The sequence below is a fragment of the Lemur catta genome, chromosome 12 (genome assembly GCF_020740605.2).
Source record: "Lemur catta isolate mLemCat1 chromosome 12, mLemCat1.pri, whole genome shotgun sequence".
Lineage (NCBI taxonomy): Eukaryota > Metazoa > Chordata > Mammalia > Primates > Lemuridae > Lemur > Lemur catta.
The window spans coordinates 28,682,440-28,701,190 of NC_059139.1; the positions used below are offsets into that span (position 1 = coordinate 28,682,440).

At 36.7% G+C, this 18,751-nt stretch overlaps 1 long non-coding RNA gene across 1 annotated transcript in view; it reads left to right on the top strand.

The window, feature by feature from the left end:
• LOC123648418 overlaps positions 1-16,735 on the top strand; it is an 80,702-nt gene extending 63,967 nt beyond the window's left edge. Inside the window, exon 3 of the long non-coding RNA XR_006738624.1 lies at positions 16,716-16,735. This is a non-coding gene — a long non-coding RNA (uncharacterized LOC123648418). The remainder of the gene's footprint in view (positions 1-16,715) is intronic.
• Positions 16,736-18,751: the final 2,016 nt, after the last annotated feature.

The following is an 18,751-nucleotide window of genomic DNA, read 5'->3' on the forward strand; positions in this document are numbered from 1 at the left end:
TTCATGTTGTTTGCCCTGTCGAGGTTTAGTCTTATTTAGAACCTGTTACCCCCTTTCTTCTTGCCTATTTCTTACTTTTGTAATGAGAATGTCCATGCCTATTTCACCATTGTATTTTGAAAGCACATAACTTGTTTGATTTCACAGGTTCATAGTTGGAGAGCAGTTTGCCTCAGGATGATATCTAGATGAGACTCTAGACTTTAGATTTTAAAGTTGATGCTGGAATGACTTTTTGCAGCAATTGGGATGGAATGAATGTATTTTGTATTTGAGAAGGACATGAATTTTGAGGGTCCGGGGCAGTGCTAGGCTTGAATGTATACCTTCTAAAATTCTGGTATTTCCAGTGTGATTGTATTAAAAGGTGGAGTCTTCAAGAGATGATTAGGCCATGAGAGCTCCTTCCTCTTGAGTGAGATTAAGATCCTTATAAAAAAGGCTTCACACAGCTTTTGATCTCTTGCTCTTCTGCCTTTTGCCATGTGAAGACAGAGTTCCTTCCCTCTGGAGGATGCAGCTCTCACCGGAAAACTGAACCTGCTGATGCCTTCATCTTGTACTTCCCAGAGTCCAGAACTATGAGAAATCAATTTCTGTTGTTTATAAACTACTCCGTCTGTGGTATTTTATTATAGCAGCACAAACAAAGACAGGCAGAGAAAAATTATTCAGTGCTCCGTTAGTTACTGAAATCCCATCACCATAGGAGATTTTGGATCTTTGAGAGTTGTTCTTGTTGTTTTTAGTGGGTTACTGCAACACGTAACAATTATTTAAAAACAAAAATATCTGCCCTGCTATTTACCCAATTGGCCATAGCACAGTCTTGTGAAAAATGTTGGCTTTACAGAAGGAAAAGATTGGGAAAAAGGGACAATTTATCTTTTTCTTTATTTTAATGGTCTTTGATAAATGAATTATCTCCTTAAATTCACAAAATTGCAAAAGATGAGGAAGTGTCTCATATTCCTAGAGCATCATATAAATTGGGAGAGACTCGGACTTCACTGTCCAGAAAAATACCAGCTGCTCACTCAGTGTTGTCTCCAAGGACCTTCGATTTCTGTGGTAGTACATGCATCTGGTATCTACTAGTGGTTCGGCCATTTGAAAATCCCAATTTTTGCATAATAAGGAGGTGGGGTTGGGAGTGACTATATATTCTGCTGCTGGAGATGAATATACATAAAGATGGGAGTAAATGTCTTATTTGCCAGAAGACTCTAAGAGATGAGGGTATAGTACACTCTGTAGGCCTTCCTTGGAGTACATGCCAGTCCACGTAGCAATTGTCCAAGAAAGTGGAAGATTGTGCAAGATTCCACAGAATTATTGTGAGACTGTTTCTCTTCTTCCCCACATCACTCATGAATTAGTTTGCATGACTCAGTATTTTTAGGTGTATTCACTATAACTATTTTATGATTTACTTTATTTCTATCTGGGGTCCCAGAAAGTAGACATTTGCTCCTTTGAGGTGAGGGAAGGTAAAAATGTGAAAATGTAGGTTGTTTGTTTTTTTTTTGTTTTGAGCATTTTACAAATTGAGAGCCTGGCAAACTCTACTTATTTTAGTTCCCTCATACACTCTCTGAAAATATGCTTTCTCATGCATTCTAATGGGTAATTGGTGGAGCAAACACGTACATTCATACAGAAGAAATGAAGTTACTCTTTTATGTTTCTCCCAACTTGTTATTTTATCCCAACTGGCTTATTCTTTTTCTTGCTTTGGCTTTGTTAGTCACCCTGCCATCTATTTATACTCAGTCACAAAAATGAGATACTTAGGAGACCTTGAATTTTCCCCTTAATGTCCTCTTCTCAGTGAATTACCAAGTCCTGAGTATTTTAACACCCAAATATTCTTCAAATATATTCTTTCTTTTCCATCCTCACTACTACTATTTGTTATTTTTAGATGGACTTCTGCTTTACTATCTCTACTCAGCTTTCATTTTCTTTTGATCACAACCCACAGTAAAAATATTTTTGTCTTGATTCCCTGTACACACATACATATGTAACAATGGTCCAGAAATACCAAATCATTTGCAGAGCGCTGTTTCTCACATCTGTGTCATTGTTCAAGCTGCTCTGTTAGCCTAGAACTTTCCAGCTTGCACTCTTCCTACCCTTTTCCCTAATTGAACATGTCTCTTAGTTAAAGACTCATGACAGATGTTGAGTTTCTCCTAAAAGTCTTCCTACACATCTCAGGCTGGGTTGAGATGCCTTTTCAGTGTTCATATAACATCCATATCATTTTAAAATGGTTTCTGTGCCTATCTCCCCTACCAAAATGTGAACTTCTTTTCTAACATCTCACAGAATATGTGGCATATAACAGAAATATAACAAATTTGAATTAATAAATGATTCCAAAGCTACCTCTCTGAAGTGGGATTTACTTCTCCAACGATCAAGCTGAAGTGCCCTGGAATCCCAGCTAGTTAACTTCCTGAAAAATTATTTTTATACAGTTTGAAGAACAAGTAGTGGCTCACTATCCCTAAATCGAACACTTCTAAAACTGAAAGCAGGGATTTCCTTTAATTTTTCTCTGGATTCTCTCCTGTGGGCAGACTTGCCACCCCTTCAAAGTCCCTCTGCCTTTCTGAAGGGCTCATCCCTTCTTTCTCCTGGGTCCCTCCAATTCCATTCCCTGCTTGGATTCTCCCTTCTCCACTACGCTGAGCCCCACACTTCCTCGGGCCAGTTCTGTCACATTTCAGCCAGCTATTTCCTTTTCCAATCACTAGAGAATAACTTTGGAGATTTGCCTGCTCAAATCCAGAAGTAGATGGTGGTATTGGGGTATCTGGATGAAATAATCTGCTTGCAGTGAAGCTGCTTGATAGCATTACTGCTTTTCAGTCATGAAAAGTAGAGCTGCCTCTATAGCTAATGCTTTCACAGATGCCTCCTGTACATATTTCTATTTTTCCTTCTGCAAGGAAGATAAAGAGAGCTGCACTGTGTCATGCCAATGAAATTGGTAGTCTGTTTCCTTAGATTATGGTTCTCCTGATGCTGCTTTGTGAGTAACACTGAGCCTGATCTTAGGTAAGAAATAGTATCCTACTCCCATCACCATTTTCCCTATATATAAGAGCAGGAACATTAGTCATTTATAATGTTTGAATCTACTATTAATTTCAATTAAAGTACTATCCTTGCTAGTTTTTACAAAACCTTTATTTTTTAATTGTTGATGGGCATTTTCATCCCCTGTCAAGGAGATTTGGAGTTACATAAAATTATTATACAAACTAGGAAATCAAGAAGGAAACTTAGAACTCTTCTAGTCCAATATTTTTATTTATAAATAAGAAAACTGAGATCCAGAAAAGTTGAATGGTGTGCCCCAAGTCATGAACCTGGTGACACAATCTAGCCTGAATTCTGTGCCTTTCAATTTCTAGTCATTAATGTTTCCCACAATATATTGCCTTCTGGTGGGAAAATATATTGATGGACCATTGAAAGATACAGGTTCTCCAAATTATAAATAACACCTAAGTGCCTATTCTTAAAATTAGCATGAAGGAAAACTTGATTTTGAGATGGTTGTAAAGATTCAAGTCCTCTTTCTTAGTAGAAGTTCCCTGGAAGTCACCTATCCTTAAAAATTTTTCTTTCTCTGTTTGTGTTCTGCACAGGTCTCTTATTTCACTTGATTCACTTAAATCCAGCTTTCTTCTCTTGCTTTCTGTTGTTTTTTTTTATTTGACATTCGGTGCCAAGGTGAAAGTTTTATATTTTATAACCAATTAATTGATGTTACTTTAGATTTTTTTTTAATCACTTCTCCATTTGCAGTGTTCCCTTAGAAAGCCCCTTTATTTGACGGCAAGAATCACCATCTCTTATCAAGACGAAACAATCCTGATTTCTTTGATTTTTCTCCTATAGATGTTACTGTCTATACTTTTGATTATTTTATTGTTTCTTTTATTGTGGAAAAAAGTACATAACATTAAATTTACCATTTTATCATTTTTAAATGTACAGTTCAGTGGATTTAAGTATATTGACATTGTTGTGCATCCATCCTTACCACTTCTTTCAAGAATGTTTTTCATCTTCCCAAGCCGAAACTCCATACACATTAAACAGTAAGTCTCCATTCTTCCCACCACCCACCCTTGGTATCCACCACTCTACTTTCTTTCCCTAAGAATTAGACTACTCTAGGTACCTCAGATAAGTGGAATCATAGAGTATTTGTTCTTTTGTGACTGGCATAATGTCCTCAAGGTTCATCCATGTTGTAGCATGTGTCAGAATTTCCTTTCTTTGTAATAATGAATAATATTCCATTGTATGTATATGCCACATTTTGTTTATACTTTCATTTGTTGATGGACATTTGGGTTGCTTCTACTTTTTTGTTAATGTGAATAATGCTGCTATGGATATGGGTGCACAAATATCTGTTTGAATGCCTGCTTTCAATTTTTGGGAGCATATACACAGAGGTGGAATTTTTTGCTGGGTTATATGGTAATTATATTTTAATTTTTTTAGGAATTGCCATACTATTTTCCATAGTGGCTGCGCCATTTCACATTCCCATCAACCATGTACAATGGTTTCAATTTCTCCACAACATCAACAACACTTTTTGTTTTCTGTTTTTATTCATAATAGCTATTCTAATAGTTATGAAATGGTATTTCCTTGTGATTTTGATTTCCATTTTCTTAATGGTTAGTGATATTTAGTATCTTTTCATGTGTTTATTGATTGACCATTATTAGTATATCTTTTTTTGAGAAATATCTATTCAATTCTTTGCCCATTTTTAAATCGTTTTTTTTGTTGTTGAGCTGTAGAAAGAAAGAGCTAATCTTGGAGGGTGAGTTCTGAGGGCTTCTCTTTTACTATTTCCCCATGTCCAGAAGCTTCTGTCAGCCCTGAGCCAGTCCTTGACTGGCAAGTTGCCCTGAACCCTCTCCATATGCACTTTTGATGCTTCCTATCACTCCCCTGATGAATCCTAGCATTCTCTTCTAGACAATCTGTTTAAAATATGAGAATCTGCTTACTCTTCTGGTTCCTCTCCATGAAGGAGGTACTTACTATTGGTGTCTAGTTGGCCATCTTGCATACATTATTTTACACTGTTTTAATTATTATAGCTTTGTAGCAAGTTTTGAAATCAGGAACTATGAACCTTCCAGTTTTGTTCTTTTTCAAGATTGTTTTTTCTTGGCTATTTGGGGTTCCACAAGATTCCATATGAATTTTTGGATAAATTTTTCTATTCTGCAAACAAAAAAAAGTCATTGGGATTTTGATAGGGATTGCATTGAATTTCTAGATTGCTTTGGGTAATACAGACATCTTAACAATATAAAGTCTTTCAATCCATAAAAACAGAAAATCTATTTGTGTTTTGTTTAATTTTTTTCAGCAATGTTTTATAGTTTTCAGTGTACATGTCTTTCACTTCCTTGGTTAGTTTATTCCTAAGTACGTTATTTTTCTGATGCAAATATAAATTAAGTTGTTTTCTTAATTTTATTTTTGAATTGTTCATTGTTAGTATACAGAAATGCAGATGATTTTTGAGTGTTGATTTTGTATCCTGCAACTTTGCTGAATTCATTCATTAGTTCTAAAAGTTTTTTTGTGTGTGTGTGTGGTGTCTTTAGAGTTTTCTGCATATAAGATCACATCACCTATAAACAGAGATAATTTTACTTCTTCCTTTTCAATTTGGATGCCTTTAATTCATTTTTCTTGCCTAATTGCTCTAGCTAGAACCTTCAGTACTATGTTGAATAGAAGTGGTGAAAACAGACATCCTTCCCTTGTTCCTGATATTAGAGGAATAGCTTTCAGTCTTTCATCATTGAATATGATGTTAGCTTCAGACTCTATTTTTAAATGTTGACTATTTCATGTCTCAATCTCCTTCCAGTCTGAAATCATGCCACAGTAATATTACTTCTTCTAAGACATGTTTCTATGCAAAAAGCAACTTACTAGAATGCATCCTCTCCCTTGGTTTGTAGATGTTTAAAAAGACATGGTACCAGAGTGCATCAGAGTGTATGTGCTTCATTATTATTCTTCAGTTTTATTGTTGATGTTCCCTCCACTACCTTCACAAGGCTAATTAACCACCAGATGCTCTTTGTTCGTCACTACTCCCTTCTCTTGGGTCCAAATGGGAGTCTCATTTTCCTTTTTCAGATTATTTTATATTATATTTGGCCACAGATGTACATGTATGATGTATGTATTCAGATGTACATGCTCAGTTTATATGGCATTAATGTGTCCCCACTGGTATGCAGTAAAAGTAACTTAGCACCTAGGTTCTGTCTTTGTGGTTAGATTAAGTTTTGTGAATGTGGTGAATTCAGTACTTTGCAAACAGTAGGTTCCAGCAAATGTTGACTGAAGACTGGCTGAAGCCTGTGAAGTAATTTTATTATCACAGCAATCACATCTCAACAGTGACCAGCAAATGCTGCTACTTAGGACAGTAGCATTTCACAGCTGCTAATAAGCTCTGTGAGAAAGTACAGCTGTTGACTATCATTGGGGATAACAAAAACATTCCAGTAAGAGCAGGAGGCAGGAAAAAGAGCAAGTGCAGTACAAAGAAAATATAGATCTGCTTCTAATTTTACAAGAATTTTAAAGAAGATATAATTTTAGTACTCCACTTTTTTAAAAGCAGCAACTGCAGAATTTTACTTATTTTAATGTCTGAAATGACTTCTTGTATGCATATTATTTAAATCTACATTATAAAAGCTTCATAAAATAATTTGTTAGAACTGAAAAAAAAGAATTTAAGTAAAACTAAAGTTATATATTATCTAAAGCTATAGACCAGAATATCTCAATCTCAACATGTTTTCTTTAAAAAAAATCAAAATTTTTTTCAAGTCACCATTGAAAGTTAACTCACAATGGTATGGAAGAACTGCATCCTGGTTTTCCTTTTGGCAATACAGTCACCAATATGACAGATATTTAATTTCTTAAGAAAATAAACTAGAATCTACTTTGAGCCAATTTATTTTATTTAAAAGAAGTCAAGAATCAGTAATGTCAATTGTTCTCTAATATTATTAGTACATTTAATAAGGAATTCAAACCCATGTTTGTAAGGAAAATAAAAGGGAAATCAGTTTGAGAATAATAGGTTGAGAATAATTCAGTTTACCTGAACATTTTTATTTATAGTGCATTGTTGTAAAGTGGTGATTTTTAATATATTTATGGAAATATTTGAGACTGAGCTATTGGACATTCCAAGATCTTTTTGTCTTGCTAAGAAGAATTATTTGCAGGCATAAGCCATTTTTATAGTAACACATGCCATGGACTACAACATTTTTAGTATTTGTTAAATAGAGTCATGTTATTAGCTTTGCTCCAATTTGGAAAGGATTTGCCCCATTTCAAACAGGTTGGGGAAAGAGGAGTGAAATATGACATCTATTAATAGGTGGCCTCTTGAAGGAAGAATATTTCATAGAGAAAGGAAAGTGCTTTCATTCAATCACATTTCACAGAAAATTCTGAAAAAGCCATGATACTTTTCTCTTTCTTTCCAAAAGGAAATCAAACAAAGTTAGGCTTTATGAGTTGTCACAAAGGTGGATGTTGTGTACTGATATCTCAATGATTGCTGCCTGGAAAGAGGGCTTTTGTGAAACAGGATTAAATCTAAAATTGGTTTCATACAAGATGATCCTCATAGCATCTAACATAAATAAAAAATCCTTTATTAAATTTTAGCACTTTTATCAATGAGCATTTCAGTTACTCAGAGGCAATTTTTCTATTTTCTGTTCAATTTCTTAGAGGAAAAGTGACATATAAATGATCACATGGAGTTTTATTTTTCTGTATTAGTTTCCTGGAAACATTTATTAAAGGGAGATAGACAAGGTAGCATAGAATTGTGAAAGAAGCCATGGGCTTTGGTTTGGGCTCTACTTCCTTTGACAAATTACTTAAACTTTCCTGTTTCTTACATATAAAATGAAGATGTTATTTCCTCTTGTCCTTGACCATCCCCATGCAATCACTTTGCAATATCATAAGCTAGTATGTAAATATATATATATTTTTAAATTGAATTTTAAAGTTGTGTTTTGGTAGAATGGTATGAGAAACAACAACTGCAATATTGCACATTTATTAAGAGTTAGATACCCTACTAAGCACCGAATGCCAACCACATAAATTGGGACTATTATTTCTGCTTTATAGAGGGAAAATTGGGGCAAAAAAGGATTAGCTAATTTATTAATATCTCCTATTACAACATTATGACAATCCTTACTGCTAAAGATACTGTGTAGTCTGAGGCATTCTCTTTGGATGAGATAGAAAATATCATCCATCATGTCTGAAGTCTTGGCTAAAATACACAGAGGCCATAACAGTCATCTGTCTGGTTAGTGAGGGTTTTGCCGTGTCACAAAAGTGGCAAAACCAATAGTACAGCTTCTTTTCTCCCTGAAGATTAACTACAGCACGCTGCAACAGCCTAATGGTCCAGCTCTACACTTGTCTATTCACTAATTGTTTGCTGTGTCTAGTTTTCTTTCCATCTCCCATGATTATGTATATGGACAACTGCATGATGGTGTAATACTATATCTAAACTTCTCATTCTGCTGCTAGTGCTGCTCTTCATGGTTCATTGTGTTTTCCATCTTGCTACTGGATCTTTCTCAAGATATCTCTGGACTGCTTCAATCTCTGAGTTTCTTTCTTCTGTTTGGTCTACCCTGTTCTTGAGGTTTTCCACTGTGTTTTTTAATTCCTTGAATAAATTCTTTATTTCTAGAAGTTCTGTTTGATTTTTCTTTAATATTTCAATTTCTTTAGTGAATTTTTCTTCCAAGTCCTGGATTTTTTTTGTGGTTTCTTTGTTTTGGTTACCCATTTTCTCTTGCATATATTGAGTTTTCTTACAATCCATGTTCAAAATTCTTCTGTCATTTTAGTGGTCTGAATTTGGTTGATCTCCATTGCTAGAGTGCTGGTGCTCCCCTTTAGGGGTGTGCTTTCCGTTTGATTCTTCATATTTCCAGAGTTCTTTTGCTGATTCATTTCCATCTGGATCAGCTGTTGCTTCCTACCTTTAGATTTTCATTTGGATAATGAGCCAGTAGGTGGTGCTTGTGGGTGAGATTTAACCACACCCTGTATGATGAGTCAGTAGATGCAGTAAAAGGGTATGCAAATTGACCTCCCTGTCAGTAGGTGGCACTTGCTGGTAGGGGCAAGCTGCAGTATTTTTTTTCGGTCCTATAACCAGCTCTTGTTCTTCTAGAGAGGCACTCTAGTGCCTCAGATGGTGAGTGGGGCCCTGGGACTTCCAGGTGTGTCTTTATTCTCTACCTCACTGGGAGCAGGTCAGAAAGTGAGGCTGGGTTGGATAAGCCTGCCCTCAAGCTCCACAAATGCTGTTAGCAGGGGTCAAATGTCTGTTTTCTGCTTCTGGGCAAAGCTGCCAGGAAGGAGCTGAAATGTCCCCAGTTAGTGGAAAAGTCTGTGTGTGGGGGTGGGGTTGTCTAAGACCTGCAGTCTGGAGCAGGTCTTGCTCCTTTCCACCCTCCCCAATCCCGGTTTCTCCTGGGCCTCTGCCAGCAGGCAGGACCTCAAGCCAGTGGATCTACCCTGGCTGAGGGGTACCCTGCCCAGGATTGCAGCCTCAGCTGGGCCTATGGACCTCCCGTGGGAGGAGGGTTGCCCCTCAAGCATGCTGATCTATCTGCCCTTGAAGGCACACACACCTCAGTAGGCTCATTCACAAATATCCCTTCTGTGCCCTGGGGCAATGCGTTTGAGTCCTGGGTGTATGGGATCTGGTCTGCAGGCCTGTCTCCTGTGCCCTGGAGATCAATCCCTGACCTTGCCAGGGAGAAGAGAAGAGTGCTGGTCTCAAGTCACCCATGAGGTGCCCAAGCTGGATCGATGTCTCTCCGCCTCGGGATTTGCCCCACTCTCCCGGACTCACCAGGCAAGCAGCACCTGGGAGGGGCAGGTAGGGAGCTCACAGTCTGAGTACCCCTCAGTTCGCTGTAGGGCCCCAAAAGAAAAAGACCCATTCCCTGCAAATGCCTCCAGGTGGTGGCTAAATTGTCTCTCTCAGCAGCTGCGGGTAGGGAAAGGGAAGGGGAGAATGAAGCAATATGGCGCCTGCTGATCTACTCAGGTCTGCCGGCCAGCAGGTGCCGCGAGGGAGCTGGGAGCCTGGGGCCCTGTCTGCAAGAGGCTCACGGCTCACTGGCGGTGGCCATCTCTGGGCTTGTATTAGCAGGTCTCTCCAACTGCTCAGGAGCCCATTAGCAGTCAGAGATGCAAGGGAGGGGACATTTAACCGCTCCACCTACCCTTGTCACTGGTCTCCAAGCCTCTCGTGCAGGCCTTTCTCCTTCTGGTTCTCCTCTGCAGCTTCTTCCAATGGAGTCTCCTGTAGTTTCAGACACTCTTCCCTGCGACCCTTATGTGATCTATGTTTGTCTGCCTGTTTATTTATTTTCACTTTCTTCTAAAATCTATCTTTCTTGCAGAGACACTCTGGCTGGCAGTTTTTCTCGTCCGCCATCTTGCCCCTCCTTCAGGCTCTAGACTGCTGTTGCATATTTTGAAAGTTCCATTGAACTTTCTAGTCTTTTTAGTCATGGAAGAAGTGATTTATTTTATTTTATTCTTTTGGGGAGGAGAGGGTTTTAGACTGTCAATTAAATATTTAAGTGAATCTGGACATTTTGGACAAATACATTGATAAAGATTATCAAGGAAAATAGGGTCACCTATCCTTATTTAGGCTGTAGAATTCCTACAATAACCCTAAGGTGTGTCCCACAGAGGAAAGGGAATTGGAACTGCTGTCTTGGTCCCTGCTTTGCGGCCTGTTAAGCCACTCATTTCTCCAATTAAATTTTAAAGAGATGCATTCCTACTAAATGTGCACTTTTTCTTCCTCACTAGGGCTTCTGTGCTAAATTCCTAGCTGCTTTCAGTGAGCTGGGCTAAATGGTCATACAAAGACAACAAGCCCCACTTCAAACCTATCCCTCAAAGCTCAGATTAGGACCAGCTAATCTTTTATGGTCCACATATTTAACCCTTTAGAACATGAAGTGCCTAGAAAAACCTTAAGTAGTCTCATCTATCTATTATGAAAATGGATTAGAGGACAGGGAGAGAAGGGAAGTAAGGGGCCTTTTTTTTTTTTTTTCCCTCGAAAGCCTTCTCTGATATACACCCCTCAGCATGTCCCAGGTGTTCTCTTGATGCATCTGGGTTGATGGCATCTGTCCTACCCCAGGAGACTGAAGCACATGAAGCCTCTTCCCAGGGTTTTTGGGGTTGTAAATTCCAAACTCTGCAAGGTCATAGCTAATGCATGCACTGGGTATCAGAACATCTGAAAGCACTGAGTAAGTTGATGGAGACCTTAGTGATTGAGGTCAAGTTTAAAGGAAGCAGCAGCAACTGTTCAGCTCTAGCAGATTTGCGTTAAGGAAATGCAGCCTCGGTCATAGCAATCTTTAGGATTTTTCCAGAGAAACCAGAAACCTAGATTTTTTTTCTTTTTTAAAAAATTATGAAATCCTTCACTTTTTAAAAGCTTTTCCATATGTTACATAAAACTCTGACATGGGCCAAAGAAAACATGTTTGTGGCCTTGATTTGCCCAATGGGCCACAAGTTTGTGACCTCTGCAATAAGCAGCAATATTTATTATCTGTTTGATGATAGATCAGACAATGTGCTCAGTGGTTTAAAGGACTTATCCTTAAAAAGTTTCTTTTCAGTGTGTGGGGGGATGAGGTTATTGTGTTTCCCTGCAAACTTTTCCTTTGGCTTTGTTAGCTGTTCCACACAGACTTCTCTAACAGTGATATCCCCTAGCTCTGAAATCCATTTACGTACATTTTCCATACCACTGATTTTCTATCTAACAAATACTATTAATATTTTATGGCATCTCTTATAACTTCTACTTTTTAATTGCTCAACTTTTCTATTCAAGAAGAGTTATATCTTGTTTCCCAAGCTAGATTACCAGCTTTTTCTATTGAAAGGAATACATAGGCTTTTTTCTTAGTACCTTCTAATGAGGTGTATAAATTAAAGGTAAGTTTATTAAGTACTTGGATGAATAAATTTAAAGTGAGTAACTCTATGCCAAGTTATCAATAGATAATTTCTTAACTAAAATGTAATAATAACTATTACTTTCTTGCTAGACACTGTGATAAGGGCTTAAAAAATTTATTAGTTAGGTATTACTGGATCTATTTCATACAGGCAAAAAAATCATGAGGTTTGAAAAATTTTTTGTCCACGTCATATATAAATTGCAGAGCTTGGATGTAGTTTAACATCAAAAGTGCCAATAATAGACATTAGCGCAGGTTTGAAATGTGTAACTGAAAAGATGAACTCCAAACCAGGAGGGTAAGTCACCCACAACTCAGCAATTACTATCATGAAAAGAATTTAAATACATGTGTTGTAAGTTTCCACACTCAAATAAATGTGAATACTAATAAGGACTCATTATTCAGAGTGCTAACACTAGCACTGTAGCTATTCTCAACTTGTTAAATATAATGCTTCCTCTTCTCCCATTACCTATCTCGAAAGGATTAATTAGCTCTTTCAAATACTAGTTGTTGGAGTCGTAAGAAATGAATGTTGGAATTAGAAGGGATTGTAGAAATCACTTGGTCTAACTTATTTGTTATGAAATGAGAAATAAAGACATAGGAAGAGATTTGCCCAAGTACATACCACTCAGAAAATGAATATTAGAACCAGTACTGCATTTTCATAAAATAAAATAATGAAAACATGTTATTCTTAGGAAATCAGCATGGTTTATTTTAGATAGCTTTTAAAAACATGCCGGGACCTCATCCCTTGATTGACAGAGAACAAATAAAAATGGATTTTCAGCAGTTAATTCTTGATCCTGATTGACAATGATGTCCTCTACGTTGATGTGAGCCAGCTGGATGGAGGAAGATGTTGTAGACGAAGCTTGTGATAATCAAATGATGCAGAAAATGTCTAGTTCCTAGACTCTTGTAAATATAATTGAGCTCTTCAAGAATAGAAATTATATTTTGCTCCTTGTGCTTTTCCAGCAAATGACTGAATGCATGAAGCTTGTTGCTTAGAGGAATGTGGATGTTTTCCTTGTGCTTCTGATCCAATTAACGTTTAGTGATTGCTTTCTGTCTGCCAGACCCTGTGCCTTGAGCGTTCACCTGTATTAATCTCATTTAATTCTCACCAAAAGAAAACAAAACAAAACCACACATTTGCGAACCCCCCCCAAAACCTTGTGAGATAAGTATTATCCCCATTTCACAGATAAGGATGGAGGTTTAGAGGTGGTAATTTTTCCAGTGCCTACAATTAGTAAAACAGATAATAAAAAATGAGATTCCGATTCCAGAAACCTTTTATGCCACGTTGCTTTTTCTCTCACACTGTCTGTTAAAAATATTTGTATTTGAAGCTGTTTGAGCAAACATATTATTGATCCTAGTATTGTACATTCATTAGAGTGAATACAATGTTATGGCCACCTTAGCAGTAGCTGTTGAGGATAGTAACAATGTTAGGAGCTGATTTTTGAACTAGACACACTAGACCTAAGCATCTAAACAAATATTGCCCCTCATTGGGAGATGGTACTGTTCAGTCATGGAAGAGCCATAGAGTTGTAAGATAGCCACAAGACAAAACATTTCTTATCCCTCTACAAAAAGCCACAGATACTTATAAAGCCCTGCATTGGGAGACCTGAGCTACATAATATAACAGAAAACAGTAAGATCAATGTCTAAGGAAATACTGTACTGAGGAATACAATACTGAAGGATAAACAGTAGTCCTATCTTGACTCTGAGCTTGTGGACAGTAGGGACCAAGTCTCATTTATCTCTGTGAATCTAGGTACATGGCAGATGCTTACTATGTTAGTGGATGAATCCTGGATCTAATTGTAAAAACGATAAAATCAAGCCAGGCACACTGGCTCATGCCTGTAATCCTAGCACTCTGGGAGGCCTAGGTGAAAGGATTGCTTGCAGCCAGGAGTTTGAGACCAGCCTGGGAAACACAGTGAGACCTCATCTTTACAAAAAAATAAAAAAAATTAGCCAGGCATGGTGGCATGTGCCTGTAGTCCCAGCTACACAGGAGGTTGAGGTGGGAGGATTGCTTTGAACCCAGGTGTTTGAGGCTGTAGTGAGCTATGATCAGCATTACATTCCAGCCCAGGCAACAGAGGCAGACTCTGTCTCTAAACAAACAAACAAACAGAAAAATATAAAAACAATAACAAAATTCCCTTTGTCTTCTTCCTGTTCATAGGCTAAGCAGGTAAGGATACATGAGGAGGACAAGATTTTTTTTCCCCATTTAGTCTTGGCCTAATAATGATCAGATTTAATGGTTATTATGAATTTGCTCTTATTAAAAAGGCAAACTCAATTATTGCCTTATTTAAGAATACCGAAAAGGTGCATAGAGAAAAGGTTGTCTTGTCTTTACCAATAAATAATCATAAGAATTTGCAGAAAGCAATTCAATATTCACTAAAGCATGTGGTTGGTCTAACTCTTGTTATTTACATAGCTGTGTTTGCAGTGATTAACTCCAGTTAGTCTTATCCTTAAATTACCTGGGTATTTTAGTAAATTTTAATAAAAAAATGAAAATAACTTGATTAGACAGCTATACAGGTCTATATAACATTCTTCACAGGCCTGTCTTTTCGGAGTAGATATAAAAGCAGCACAAATTGGGTTAATTTAAACTCAAACAAAAGGTCAGCTGGCAAAAAGTAAAGACCTCTATGACCCTTGTTCAAATCCTGGAAGCCATAAATCCTACTAAACCACTTAAGGCTTTATTAAGCAAGCCCAACAAAAGATAATCAACATTGTAATTATTGTTCAATTATGTACTGAATAATAAGCCTGGTTTTTATTTATCAAAGCAACAGGCATTAAGTCATTTGCAAAACCATTCTAATAAATAGTAGAAGTCTGTAGGTTATATAAACAATTAAAGAAAAATCATAAAACCAAATACTTAAAATTGGTTGAAACCTGAAAAATAGACATTAGGCTTTTTGAAAATCAAGGTTGCAAGGGTAACTAAAATGCAAAATGCAAGGACAAAATCCATTCAGGTTTCACAATCTCCAGTGTCTCATTTTGATCAAAAAGTTCAGCCAAAGAAAGAAGAAAAATTGAAAAACCTGTAGGATTCCAAATCGCAAGTTAAGTGTCCTTGAGTTTTCCTTGTGAATTGTCTCAAAAAGAAGCAGCAGGATGTTCTGTAAACCAAAAGTTTAAAATCTTAGTAACACTTTATGGTGTCTTTAAGTACTTAAAAAAAAATAACAATTAATAAATGATTAGAAGAAAATTGTATCCTTAATTATTTTAAGATGTATTTGTGCTTCATTGTTCATGCAACACATAGTGCAATGCATTTCACAATGCCCTTAAAATTGATTATTAATTTTAAAGTACTATACTTTCTGAAATTATACTAACTTATTAATTCTAATAATTGAATGGAAATAATCCTGAAATTATATTTTTATTGAATTTTTACATTTAATACTTCCCAATTATTGAGATTATACATTTCTTTTATAAAGAAAAATTATAGAGAGGCCTTCAGTTAACAGTTGTCTTTTCTAAATATATTTCTTTTATTGATTAAGAAATTAAAAATGAAACGTTAGACACCTTTTGCAAAGAATTGGAAACCCTCATAAAATGTAAACTGCTTGTTTTTCTGTCTGCAGATATATGTTTTAAATTTCAAAAGTCTATGTTTTTGGCTTTGCAATATAATTTATGTGAACAGCTTTGAGTGAGCTATCTCCAAGGTTACAGAGACCTTGTATAATCATCCTATTGGAGAAATTTCATAAACACAGAGCAAAACATCAAACTCTCCAGTACATTCCTACAACATGAATTAAAGAGAAAAAGAGTGTCCTGATAAAGTGAGAATATTGTCAGCTGACCTCTGGGATTTGGTTTTGTTCTACGTTGATCTAAAGAAAGGAGCTTTCCTTGGTAAATGTGGAATCTACTGAAACCTCCTGGTTTTGGCATTTCTACCAGGAATCAAACCTCTGGCAAAATGCAACATTCTGTTTCTAAGAAAAGAAGTTTACAAAGCTCAGAAAACCTTGGACATCAAATAGCTCTTACAAAACAACATTTTGATGATTTAAGTGTAAATGAATGAGAAACATATGGATTAAATTTCTCTTAAAATACACATGGGTTTAACAATTAAGGGCAAAAGTGCTTGGCAAAATGAGTTTTTAGTTTTATTGAATCCAAAAGGTTTGAAAAATAGTTCAAGTTGTTTGACAAACCCAAGGCACAGCTGGATTCTTCAGTGTTTCATTGGTAGTACCAATCAACTCTGACCTCACACATCGTGTGGGTTTCTGTCTCATTCAAAAAGCGAATCAGATGGTATTCTTGACATTGTCCTATTAGGTTATTAAATATGAAATGTCCGATTTCCTTAAGTACTATGTTTGAGAGTTGATATCTCTGACATTTCCCTTTGACACTTCCTGGTTTATTTTTATAGTTAAGGTACCCCCTCAGTCTTTCAAACACATGTTTTGCCTTGTGATTATCTTTCAAATTTCTTTTTAGAGCCATTTGTGTGAAACCACGGATAAGAAAATTTGTGATATTTTCAAATATGAATTCTGTAGTGGAACCAATGCAGCACAGACAGCTTAAAATATCAATGAAATGTTTGGGAAGGATGTGACTAATGAATGCACAGTACATAGATGGTTTGAGAAGTTCCATTCTGGTGATTTTAACCTCGAAAATGAGCCATGTGGGCGACCTGAGACCAAGGTGGATTATGGTGAGCTGAAAGCTATAGTGGAAGTGAATCCATCTCAACCTCCACGTGAATTACCAGCAAAGTTTGACTACTATTCCAACAAGATTGGACAATTTGAACAAATGGGCAACGTGAAGAAGCTGGAGAGATGGGTTCTGCATGAATTAAATGAGCATTACAAGAGAAATTGTCTCAAAGCTTGCCTTTCTTTGCTGTCATGACATAAAGGTGAACTATTTCTACACTGTATTGCTACATGTGATGAAAAATGTATTCTTTTTGACCATTGCAAGTTCGGCACAATGGTTGGACAAAGAGGAAGTGCCAAAACACAGTCCAAAACCAAATATTCATCAAAAAAAGGTAATGGTGTCTGGTGGTCCAGGTCTGGTATTACCCACTATAGCTTTAGGAAACTTGGTCAGTCAATTACAGTGGATGTCCACTGCAACAAACTGGACAAAATGATGAGGATGCTTGGAATTAAGCAGCTGAGATTGGTCAATAGAGACAGGCCAATCCTCTTATAAGACAACACTCCATGACATGTTGCACAAACAATGCTGTTCAAACTACCGCAGCTGGACTTGGAAATTCTCTGTCACCCACCATATTCACCAGACCTTGCACCAACTGACTACCACTTCTTCCAGGCTTTGGATCACTTCTGACAAGGAAAAATATTCAATTCTCAACAAGCTGTGGAAAATGCCCTTCACAACTTCATCACCACTTGCTCTCCAGGCTTCTTTGCTGCTGGTATAAACTAGCTACCATTAAGATGACAAAACTGTGTTGATAGTTTAGGTGCATGTTGGGAAAGTGATAGGGGAGTCAGGGGTCCTCCAGCAGGTGCATACGTTGATGAATTGTACCACTTCCTGTTTGAGATTAATAAACTACACTTTTGATTTGAAATTGGTCATTTCATATTTAATGACCTATAATCACCAACAAGGCAGGTGCACCAGTCACTCAGGTATAATAGAATACATGTTAAATTATCAACTGCTCTGTTTATAGCTAAACCTTGCAATCATTATTTAATCATTCCAGGAACCCAGAAGAGTTTCCAGGAATTTGAAGTCAGTTCTGGTCTCTTCCTACTTTTGCAAAATTCAGAAGTACTAGTTACATCAAATGCTTATGTTTTTCCAAAGTGTGGAATACAGATCATTTGTGTCAAATATACTAAAAATGCAGACTCCTAGTCCCTTTTTCAGATCTACCATATCAAAATCTCTGGAGACAGGGCTGAGAATGTCTATATTACACAAGCTCTGAGTCTTATGTGCTCTAAAACTTTGAGAATCACATTTCTAATACATGAGGCAAGTACTATTGGATTTCATCAGGAAAGAGCCATCATCATTTTCTGTGTGGCTGACTTGAATGTCACTTTGGTTCAATTTCTAGATTGAAATATCTAGAACTATGGGCAGGAACTATGTCTACTCATGCTTCCCATTGCATCTCCAGCCCAGTACCAGTCGTAAAGTAGGCTCTTGATATTTGTTTCTAAAAAAAGTGTTCTAATAAATTCAACAAACTCAAAGGTACACATTTGTCTTTTAAACTTCTGCATGCAATAATATATTTTGAAAGATTTTTGAAAGAGTATGAAGGGTATTAAGTATTGTTCTATTCAACATTTGTTTTCTGCATATTTTTACTATTGACTCTTAAAATGTAAATGAGAGAACATTTAAATAACTTCATATACCAGAATTACAGAGAAATGACTCCACGTATTGTGGCCTTTGTCTAAGTAATATCAATCTACCTAAATTGATACCCCTTTGCTAAATCTCATGAATAATTCTGTCAGGGGAGT